Source organism: Herpailurus yagouaroundi, unplaced genomic scaffold (genome assembly GCF_014898765.1).
Source record: "Herpailurus yagouaroundi ecotype Mexico unplaced genomic scaffold, PumYag 28, whole genome shotgun sequence".
Taxonomy (NCBI): Eukaryota; Metazoa; Chordata; class Mammalia; order Carnivora; family Felidae; genus Herpailurus; species Herpailurus yagouaroundi.
In genome coordinates, this window is record NW_024412376.1 from 166292921 (window position 1) to 166304207 (window position 11287).

General features: G+C 61.1%; 1 long non-coding RNA gene across 1 annotated transcript; it reads right to left on the reverse strand.

The window, feature by feature from the left end:
- Nucleotides 1-7547: 7547 nt before the first annotated feature.
- On the reverse strand, nucleotides 7548-8634 carry LOC121034668 (uncharacterized). The gene is made up of 2 exons (XR_005792568.1): nucleotides 8520-8634; nucleotides 7548-8097 (listed from the first exon to the last, which is right to left on the reverse strand). It is a non-coding gene; the product is annotated as an uncharacterized LOC121034668 (long non-coding RNA).
- Between the last annotated feature and the right edge of the window lie 2653 nt (nucleotides 8635-11287).

Genomic DNA, 11287 nt, shown 5'->3' on the forward strand with positions numbered 1-11287 from the left:
GCCGCCTCGGCGAACCTGCCGGCGCGGCGCCGGGGAGGAGTCCGGGGCGGTGGCGCGAGGCGCGCGCGCACGGCGAGGGCGCCCCCTCCAGGGCCGACTGCAGCCTGCGGGACGGGGTTGAGTGCCGGCTGGCCTGGGCGGTGAGTTCCAGAAACCTGCTCTTTCTAAGACAAGAGCTCCCTAGCCTCCCCCGGGCACACGCACGGGCACACGCGGGCGCGCACTCTCGCGCGCAGCTCCGGGCGGCTCGGGGTCCGCGGCCTGATTGGAGAGCCGGCCGCTCGCAGCCTGGCGGAGGACGCGACGCAGCCTGGTGCGCAGGGGTCTTGCCGAGTGCCTGTCGCCTCCCATCTCCGGTCGGTGTTCCAGGGCAGAACCACCTCCCTGCCCCCGGGCCTCAGTTCCCTTCTCTGCCCACTTCCAAGCGCTGCTGGAGCATGAATCATGACGGCCTTGCCAGTGGAAGCCCTGGGCAGGCTCCCAGGCTCCGCATCCATGTTGGCAATTACAGAAGTTTAATTCTCATGCTCCCTGGCCCTGCTTTTAAAGGGTGGGGGGTGATGTTCAAAATCACCGCCTCTGACAAACACCCAGAATGAATTTCCTGGATGATGGGCGGTTTTGCGTGGGTGCCTCATTCCTACAGGCTTAGGGGCAAGCTGTTAGGGTATCTCCCCCCCCTCCCCGCGCTTACCCCTACCATAGGTCCCCGTGCATTCATTCCAAGAACGTGCGTGCGCTGTCGTTCCCATCTTCTGGTGCTGGTACCCACCTCCGGGCAGCTTGAGGTCTGTGGGAGCCCGACCCTGGGGAGGAGGCTGGAGTTCTCAGGTCTGGCGTTTCTCGCTTGGAGGAGGGGAGGGCCATTCCTCCCAGCAGTCTGGAAAAGCACCTGGCCGCGCTCCCTGCATCCTCAGATGGGAGGGCTGGGGTCATTCCTGTGGCTGGGGGGGGCCGGAGTGTCATGCCTTTGGGTTCCAGAAGTGGTCGCAGGGAAGGATTAGAGTGTCTCCCTTAGTGATGCCTGGAAATGTGCATGGCCTCGGGGGCTGCTTCTCAGTCCTCTGAGCCCTGGGAAGGCTCACAGGGCCCATGTAGGAGAGCACGGGTGTCTTAGCAGAGAGGCTCCCTGGGCGCCCCAGCATCCTCGTTAGCCTCCTTACACGGAGGAGGAGGGGGTCAGGCCAGGGCCAGGCCGGAAATCAGAGATTCTGGACTGGGGGACTGCCCAGGAAGGGCCAGACCTCCCTTCCCAATCCTGGGCACTTATGCACTTTGGGGGAGCAAAGCCATGACGGCATGTGAGAGGCACGCGGCCCAGGGAAGGTAGAAAGCCACCTTCCCTGTGAAAGGGCCTCCCGGTCCTGGAGGCCCGGAGGGCGCTTGGAGGGCAGACCCACACCAGTGCCTCCTCCGTCGTCAAGTGCAACGGCCCTTGTCCGTGCAGGGCCCTCCACCGTCTGGGACGGGCAGTGCCACACCCTGAGACGGCCAGTGAATGCTGTCAGTGCCCTGGAGCTCTTCCCCTAGGCTGGGAGTGGAGTTGTCAGGGAAGGCTTCCTGGAGGAGGTGACTTCTGAGCTGCACTTGGAGCATGAAGGAGGGTTATTGGGAAGTGAGAAGCCCCCATGGGGCAGGGAGATGGGCTTTGTCCTAGAGGTGGGGGTTGGGGGGGCAGAGGAGGAGCCAAGAAAGAGAAGCGGCAGGGGTCGGATGCAGGTTTTGGAGAGCTGTCTCCCACCATCAGCAGCTCGCTGGCCACGTGGGCCTCCTCCAGAGCCTGAGGGGTTCTCCTCTTGTGAGAGGCACTTTGGGGGACGCCTGGGGCTGTCAGGACATCCAGGGTCCTGGCTGCAGTGGCCACCTCATGAGTTCATATTCAGGGTCAGCCTGGCACAAAGAACTTGGAGGGAAAAGGATGCGGAGCACCTGGGGCCCGAAACAAACAGGACTTCCCGCTGCCCAGGAAGCGACTCTCCAGGCCAGGCTGGGGACATCCGGAGTGCCTGGCCGGCCCAGTGACTCAGGCCCCTGGGGACGCCTGGCTGGCCTTCTGACCTCAGGACCGCTGGCAACATCTCCCTGGCACAACCCGGGACCAAGCACCTCCCCGGGGGCCTGGACCCAGGGCGGAGGGGGAGAGGGGAGCTGGGTCCCCTGAAGAGTCCTCGGCTGGGCCTCAGGGCGGCGCCAGTGCAGGCCTGCCTGTGTGCACGGGAGCCCCGGGGACCTCAGCTGTTCAGAAAGGAGCTGGAGAGGCCTCTTACCCCGACGCTGAAAACTGGGCGCTTGACAGACTGCTCTCCATCACCCTACAGCGAGCAAAACGGCGTGCGCCTGGAAAGACCGTCCGATGGGCCGCTCGTGGCCAGGCCTGGGACCCAGAGGGGTATCAGGGACCCAGAGGGATATCAGGGAGGGTGTGTAAGGATTCAGGCTGCACTGGGAGAGGGGGTGGGGGCGTCGGGGGCAGGTGTGGGACATCGAAGAAGGAAAATCCCAGAAGTAAAGCATCTCGGGGCCGCCAAGGCACAGGTGCCTTCGTCCTAACCAGGATGAGCGGGGCCCAGAAGGGAAAGGCTGGTCCTACCAGGCCCACGCAGCCTTTGGACGTGGGGTCCTGGGCCCTAGCGGCTGGGAGAAGGAATCTGGAGGCACGCCTGCTGGGTGCACGCCTGGCCTGTGTCCCACGAGTGGCTCAGCCCTGGCGGAGGGGGGCTTGTCTCTTTGAACCGCCTCCCCGCACACGGGTGTGGATGCACACACACATTCATGCACACACATACCCGTACGCTCATGTACACACACACATTCGTGTGCACACATTTCTGTGCACGCCTAGGCTTGCATGGCCACGTACACACGCACGCGCATCCGTGCATGCTGCATGCACACACGTGCGTCCACACGCCCGTGTAAATGACAGCAGTACGCCCACGTAACTATCCATGCGTGCATGCACAAACGCGTACATATTCCCACAAGCAGGCATGCACGAGCACACGTGTGTATGCCCACGTGTTCACACACTGTGCATGCACGAGTTCACGCACACATATGTACTGGGCCACACACATCCACACACCTGCGTAAAATCAGGTACGTGCGTTACATGCGTGCATGCACGTACGTTCGTGCACGCCTCACTTGTGTGTAGGCGTGTGTCCACGCACACGTGCGTGTGCGTACAGACTCCTGCACGCATGCGTGCACACGTGCTTCACCCCCACACAGATGCATGCGCACAGGTGCCGGGGGTCCCCGCTCACCCTCCTAGGCCGTGGGGGGCCGTGTCGGGACACCCCGTCGCAGGCAGCTCTTCCTGGGTTTCGGGCCAGACTGTGCCCCCTCGGCGGGTCACCTCTGCCCAGCTCGTTCACGTGGCTCTGCGGCCCACCCGCTCCGGGCCGCGAGCCCATCTGTCACCGCCCGCCGCGGAGTCTGGCCCTTGGCATGTGCTCTCCAGGCTGGCAACCCTTCTCTTTGTCTACCCCCAGGGCTCTTCTCTTCCTTAAAAGTGTGTGGCACGGGTCTCCAGGAGGCCTCCCTGAGCTCCCAGGCTAGATCAGGAGCCCCTTTGCTGGCCTCCGTGTGCGCCATCAGGGGCGGGCCGTCGGGCCGTGCCCCTCAACCGTGGGCTCCTGAGAGCGGGGCCGTGTCTCCCCCGCCCGCTGCAGGGCCCAGCTCCCGGCTCACAGGGGGAGCTCCGTCACAGCTGGTGGAGGGAGCCTCTGGCCGGCTCCATCGGTTGAGCGTCTGTCTTCGGATCAGGTCAAGATCTCGCGGTTCGTGAGTTCAAGCCCCACGCCCGGCTCGCCGCTGTCAGCACAGAATCCGCGGCGGATCCTCCGTCCCCCTGTCTCTGCCCCTCGCCTGCTTGTGCGCTCTGAAAAAGAAAGAAACACGAAAAAAAGAAGAAAGCTGGTGGAGGCATGGGGGCGAAGGGTGGAGGCTGAGGTCAGGAATCCCACAAAGGCCCCGACGCCCTCCTCGCGCCTCGGGCCTGCTGGTCGCCTGCCGCGAGCTCCGTGGAGGTGCTGCCGGCCTAGCACAGCGGGGCCTCACCCGGGAGCTGCCTGCGCCAGACCCCCGTGCCCCCCACCCAGCGGCCCCTTTCTGCCTCCGCCGCCCTGTGGAGGCCGCCGACGTTGGATGTGGACCCCAGCTCCCGCTCAACACTGACTTGCCGTCTGGCAGCAGGAGAACCCCCTGCCTCCCTGGGCCTCAGTTTTCCCATCTGTGAGGTGGGGGTATCGGACCAGCTGCTTGTAAGGTTCACGCCAGCTCTGCCCCACTTGGCTGTGAGCTCCTGTAAGTGGGCGTTGCATCTGGTCTGTTTGCTCGGTGCCCACAGGGGAGGGAAGGGCTGGAGGCAGGAAGAAGAGCCCCATCCACCCCTCCCGCAGATGCAGCAGCACAGGGAAACTGGCTTGGCTTCCCGTCTCCAGGCCGAGAGGACTGGTCTCCTCCTTCGAGCTGAGCTGAAGACCCCTCCCGCCCCCCGTGTTGATTTGAAATTTCATTTTTAAAGACGGGCAGGGAAAAACGAACTTGCTTCTCTGCCTGCCCCTCCCTGAAGGATTCTAGAACCGCTTTGTCTTGTTAGAACACGGCCTGGATCCGTTGGCCCGGGGCCCGGCTCTCCGTGCACTCACCCGCAGACCAACTCCATTGCGATATTGATCCAATTGATGGATTTGGCCCAGCTGAGTTCTTACAGACCTGGCAGAGGGCCCTCTGGAGAAAGAGCTGCTTCAGGGACTGTCTTTGATTTGCAATGAGTGTACTAGATCAAAGCAGCGGGTCAGCATGTCTTATTAGGCGCCAGCTGTGTACTTCCCTCAGCCCGGGGCCTGCTGGAGCTCAGGCTAATGCCTGTCCCCATCCCTGCTGCTGCACAAGCCTCTCACGGCTCCTCTGCCTCCGGCCTGCCCCTCTGCCGTCTGGTTCCAGGCTTGACGGGGCGCTCCCTCTGGGGCTTGCCGCTGTCCACATGCCTGAGCCTGGCATTCAAGGCCCTCCTAGGCCTGGCCTCACATCTGCACTCTAGGGTCGGGCTGACCAGGTGTCCCCATGTGCCCTTGGGAAATCTCCCTTCTTCTCCAAGCCTCCTCGGTCTGCGATAGCAGTAACAAAGTCCCGCCCCTGGGGCTGGTGTGCAGGCTCTCGGGACAAAGGTCCGGGGCTCTTAGCCCGGGGCCTGCTCACCGCAGGGTCCCGGGCCGCGTCTGCCATCGCCTGCCTCTTGCTGATCCCTGGGCCCGGAGCACCTGCTGTCGCCTGTGCTCTTGCCACACACCTGAGCGGGTGGAGGGCACGGCTCCAGCACGCCAGCGCTGGGCTCCTAGGAGCCCCCCCACCCCCACCCCTGGCCAGGCCCTTGGCCTCCTTGTGAAGCTTCGAGGTCCAGAGCCCACCCTGGCCACCCTCCTGCCCTCGGCGGCTGCACCCAGGCCCCAGCCATCAGCAGCACGCGCAGCAGCCACCATTAGGGAGCGTCTCCCCCAGGCCAGGCCTGTCCTGAACGGTCCATGGATGGTGAGGCCCGTTCACGCTCTTTGGGGCCTTGCTCGGGACTATACGTGGGTACGAGCCTGGGACAGCGTGGCTCCCCTCCAGCACACCATTATGCTGCTGGGCTCCCACTGGCTTTTGCCTCGGCCTTGCCCCAACCAATGGCCTTGGTGTTGGGGGTGGGGGGCTTGGAAGGGGTCTCGGGAGTGACCCCCAGGCTGAGGCCTGAAGGCGGAGCATTTGAGTCCCAGAGTGACCCCGTCCACGAGTCTGCCTGCCTAGCAGAGGACCCTCCCCTTCCCCTCCGGGGGCGGGTTTTCCGGTCTGGCCCCCTGTATCCCTTTCTGGAGATCGGGCATCTGTTGAAGAGGCATCTACTAGGCACCCACTTCGTGCCCAGGGTGGACAGGGCCCGTTGGCTGTGGAGAGCAGGGCGCTCCTCAGGCAGCACGGTGAACGAGGCACAGGGAACGAGGCACAGGCAGTGACTACCTGGGAGATGCCAGATGGGGGAAGAAGTGGTAGGGCCTGAGGGGGCTCAGGGAGAACGTTCTGGAGGAAGTAGGGGCTCAGCCCAGGCTGGAGGTGAGAAGGTAGCAGCCTGTCCAAAAAGAAGGCTGAGGAGTATGTGCTGGGTGGGCCTGACCTGATCAGGTGAGCCCTTGGAAGGGTGCTGAGGCCTCAGAGATGTCCTGCCGGCCTCTAAGATGAAGCAGTATCATGAGAAGGGGTCCAGAGACAGGATCTGAGGAGGCCTCTAGTTGCTGAGAGTGGTCCCTGGCACACGGCAACCAGAGCGAACAGGGATGACCTCAGAGAACTGAATTCTACCGGAAACTGGAGGAGCTTGGGGAGGGCAGGACTGGGCCTCAGCTGACACCTCCATCTCGGACTCTGGACCCTGAGCAGGGGACCCATTTAACCTGTACCTGGACTCCTGGCCCGTGGACACTGTGAGATAACAACGCGTGTTGTTTTAAGCTGGCCCATTAGTGGTAGTTTGTTACACAGCCTTGATGACAGATACACCCATGTACCCGGTTGGTTCTGTGGGGGAACGGCGATGTGCCCAGGAAAGAGGGCCCCTCCCAGCACTGAGGGGAAGGTCGTGATGCTGCACAGCCTGTTGTGAGGGACCCATTTCCCTTCTCCATTGGCTGGAGGAGGGGCCGCACGGCCAGTCCCGGCCAATATCACCTCCCTGGTGACAAGCAGGAGATGTACACAGGGGCCAAATGCCTTTCTTCCTGCAGGTGCAGGGTGTGAGGCCCAGAGCAGGCAGCCCTTGGGACCCGAGGAGCTCGAGATAAGGGTGGTAACCACAGCGGGGAGAGCCGGGGTCCTTCATGCGGGTTCTGGAGCCTCTAAGGGAACCCACCCGGGAGCCTCCCTTGGCCAGGCTTCCTACGGAGGGGATGCTAAGGGGCCTCGCTAAGCCCCTTGAGAGCAGGTTGGACAGCTTGGGGCTGACCGTGTCCTGAGTTGCTGTCCACACCCCCCTGCTGCCTCCTCTGAGAATCACTGTGCCAGTCTGTTGTAGACAAAATGTCTGCGCCTTAACGGCCCCAACCTCGGCCCATGTGACCTGACACGGCAAAGGAACCTTGCAGATGGGACTAAGTTGAGGACCGTGAGCTGGAATATTATCCCAGAGCGGACCCTAAAGGTAGTAACAAGGATCCCGCTAAGTGAAGGAGAAAGGCCAGGGGGTCAGCGCAGGAGCAGATGTGCTATCGGAAGCAGAAGGCTGGGGACAGGAGGAAGAGGCCGCCGGCTCGGGCCCGCGGACGCCTCTAGAAGCTGGAAAAGACCTAGGAAACAGGTTCTCCCCTGGAGCTTCCAGGAGCCAGCCCTGCCAACCCATTGTAAACTTCCGGCGTGCAGAACTGTAAGATAATAAATAATGTGTGTTCTTGTAACACAGCTAAGTTTCCGATCCTTCGTTCCTGCAACGAGAGGAAATGAAAACAGAGCCTGTAGGTGTTTGGAGAATGAATGAATGAATGAATGAACGAACAAACACCTCCACAAGATAGGCATTCGTATTCTTGCTTTATAGTCAAGACCGTTGAGGCCCAGGCAGCGCCCAGCCTGGCTTCTCAGCAAGCCAGGTAGGGTCCGCTCTGCCCTCCTGCCTCTCCCCTGCTGAGCACCAGGCGTGTGCAGAGAAGGAGGTAGGGGTGAGATTCTGTCCTTAACTGTAACCAGAGGCTACAGGAGCCGGGGGCGCGGCCTCCTCTCCTGAGTGTGTCTATTTCTCTGCCGGGGCTGCACGGAGTGGGGCAGGTGCCCACGCCGGTGCCGGTACTGAGTGCGGCACCCCTGCCTTCGCTAAGGGCCCCCCACTCTCCTTCGCGAAGCCTGTCTCCCCAACCCTTGTATCGCAGTTGCCCCCACGTAGCACTCGGGGAACATACCTGGAGGAAATGGCTAATTAAATGGAAGCAAGTTCGCGCCCGCGATCTGTGAATCTGATCGTAGCAGGCACGTGCCGCGGAGCCAGATGGAGTTCAGAGATTTTGTTTGGTTGGTTGGTTGGGCTTCGATTCTTTTTTCAGAGTGTTCAGAAAATGCAGAAGAGCCCTGATGTGTCTGGGAAAATAAGCAAAGAGTTGGACGCGTTCAGCCTGGCCCTGTGAAGTCCCCCCAGCTTCCTACGTTGACCCCGATTCCGAGTGTTTCCGGAAAGCGGGCGGGCGGGCCCCGCAGGGCGTGCCACGGGCCGGAGCACCGGAATGTTGGTCTTCGAACCTGGACCCCGTGAGCTCGGGCTCGGCAAGGTCTGCTCTGTTTCATTCTTGACTCTTCCCTTCCCAGAAGAGGCTCTGATTTAAACCAGGAATTTGGGGCCGGCCCGAGATTCGGGACTGTGAGTCACGATACAGGCAGTGCTGCTGTAACAAAGCAGCCCAGGTGGGAGCGATCTCTCCCCCACGCGAGTCTGGGTCCTGCTCGGCGGGTGCCCTGCACCCTCTCCCCGGCTGTCCCCAGCAGGCAGCTCCCACCTCCAGGTCTTGGTCGGCTGGTCTGGCTGGGGCCATTCTGCCATAACACCCAGGGTCAGCTCTCGGCCAGGAGAGACACGGTCTTCCCAACACAGGGCGACCTCGTCTGGAAGCCGCACACAGCCCTATGCTGACACCCCATTGGGCAGAATGTGGTCACGTGGCCATACCTACTACAAGGGAGGCTGGGAAATGTAGTCTTTCACAGGGCAGCCATATGCCAAGATAAACGCAGTGTGTTTCCAACCTGGGAACTGTTGACGTTTGCGGCTGGAAGCCGCTTTGTTGTGGGTGCCAGCCTGTGAATTCCAGCATGATTAGCAGCATCCCTGGACTCTTTTGACTAATGCCAGGAGCAACCCTGCGCCCCCCCCCCCCCCCCCCTCCCACACACACCAGTTGTGATGACCAGAAATGTCCTCAGAAACTTCCAGGGGTCCTCTGGGGTCATAATCACGCAGCTGAGAACCATCGGGCCAGATCCGAGGGCCCCAGCTGCAGTGTCCCCGGGGCCCAGCAGGAAGCGCGCTGGGCGGGGTGGGGTGAGCCCACGGAGAATGCCCCAGCGGGAGGGGATGTCTCCCCCTCCCCCACCCTGCAAGTTCTCACGCTGGAGGCGGACAGAGATCTGGATTTTCATGTGAAATGTCTAAATTGCTTCCTGATGGCATCTAATTAAGACAGGGAAGAAGCCGTGTGTTTGCTATGGGTTGAACTGTATTCCCCAAAAGATAACATCCATGTGCTAACCCCCAAAACCTGGGAGAGTGACCCTATTTGGAAACAGGGCCCAGGCTCGCTGAGGTCACCCTGGACCCGGGTGGGCCCTAACTCAAAATGGCTGGTGTCCTTACACGAAGAGATGCACAGGGAGGGACACATGAGATGGACAGAGACAGAGCAGTTCGGCCACGAGTCCAGGAGCCCTGGGAGCCCCAGGATCTGGAAGACGGGGGAAGGGTCTTCCCCTTGGACCCGCCAGGGGAGGTGGCCCCGCCCACACCTTTAATGTCAGAATTCCCGGAGCTGGGAGAGAAGACATTTCTATCATTGAAGCTACGGCTGGTGGAACTTGGCCGCGGCAGCCATGGGGAAACTAAGTCAGTGCTCTGAGCCCGTGTGAGCCTCTGGGCCCCCCAAACCTGCAGCCTGACGGGCTGGTCTGCGACAGTGAGACAGGCCCCAACGACGGGCCCGGTCACGGACCTCCACAGTCTGAGCCTGCAGCCCCCATGGAACCTGGCCCCGGGCAGCACGCAGAAGTCCCTGCCGCCTTGCACAGCCCAGCTGTGGTGCTGCTGCGTCCCCACAGACCCTCGGTCTCTTCATCTAGCAAATGGGGAGAATCAGATTTGCCCAGGACAGGACAAGGCCTCCCTGGGGGAGAGCTGCTGAGCAGGGGTGCACACCAACCCTCCGTGATGTCTGTGCCTGCCAGTCACCAGGTGACCTGACAAATACCTGAGCAGAGCTTGGGGGGCCAGGAACAGGGGATCCGTCAGCGGACAGACTCCTGGTGCCAGAACCTGCCCGGGACGCGGAACTCTCCAGAACGGGCGTGCTCTCCTCTGCTCTGCAGGGCATGGGGCTGGGGTGGAGATTAAGTTTGGGGTTAGGATTTCCTTGGGGGTCAGGACCAGTATGAGTTAGATTTGCGTTGGGGTTAAGTTTGTAAACAGAATTTGTGTTGGACTGGGTTATGGTTAATTTGGGGGTCAGAGTCAATATTCCAAAAGCGGTCTGGATCAAGATTAGGTTCAGGGTCAATTTCATATTAGGATTAGGGTCAGGGTGGGGGTCAGAATGGGGGCTGGGAAGGCTGCAGGGCAGGATCAGGGTTGGGGTGGGGAGGGGGTCAGGGTGGGGGTGGAGAAGGTGGAGATACAGCTGGGATTTGAACCCAAGCCACTTGCTGTGCTGATCACTGTCACCAATGCGTCTCCATGTCTCTATGCGTCCAGTGCCTGAACTCCTGGCTGTCACCTTATGCTCTGTAACCTTTGCACTTTGCCACACTCTAGGCCTCAGTTTACCCTCTGAAAGAGTGGCCTGGCTCTGACTGTCCCAGCTCAGGAAGTCCTCGGTAGGCAGGGCCCTCGAGCACTATCCTGCGGGAACACACGGTGCAAAGACATTTTCAGAACCGGAGCCAGACAAGAGATCTGGCAGACAGCAGCAGCTCTGGGATTGCGCTTAGAGAAACCATTTTAAAACCAAAGTCCTGGGGCGCCTGGGTGGCGCAGTTGGTTAAGTGTCCGGCTTCAGCCAGGTCACGATCTCGGGGACCGTGAGTTCGAGCCCCGCGTCGGGCTCTGGGCTGATGGCTCGGAGCCTGGAGCCTGTTTCCGATTCTGTGTCTCCCTCTCTCTCTGCCCCTCCCCCGTTCATGCTCTGTCTCTCTCTGTCCCAAAAATAAATAAAAACGTTGAAAAAAAAAATTAAAACCGAAGTCCTTCTCACTGCAGCGATCGTGGGAATTGCCCTGGGAAACCGTGTTTGACTGTCACAGAAGGTTTGTATCGACGGGACGTGTTATCGTTCAGTGTCCAGGAAAGAGGAGTAATTAGATGCCTCGCTGCCAATACTGTTTCAATCACAGCAGAAAAAAATACATGAATTCGGGGAGGAAGCGGACCTGCTTTGCCTCACGGAGAAAGCGCACTTCCCGACTCCAGAACAGCCGAGAATAACAGGAAGAAGCCCTGCGTGCGGCCCTGGGGGTTTGGCAGCCTCGCCCTGGGCTCCGGGTGTTGATAAATTAAATGGCC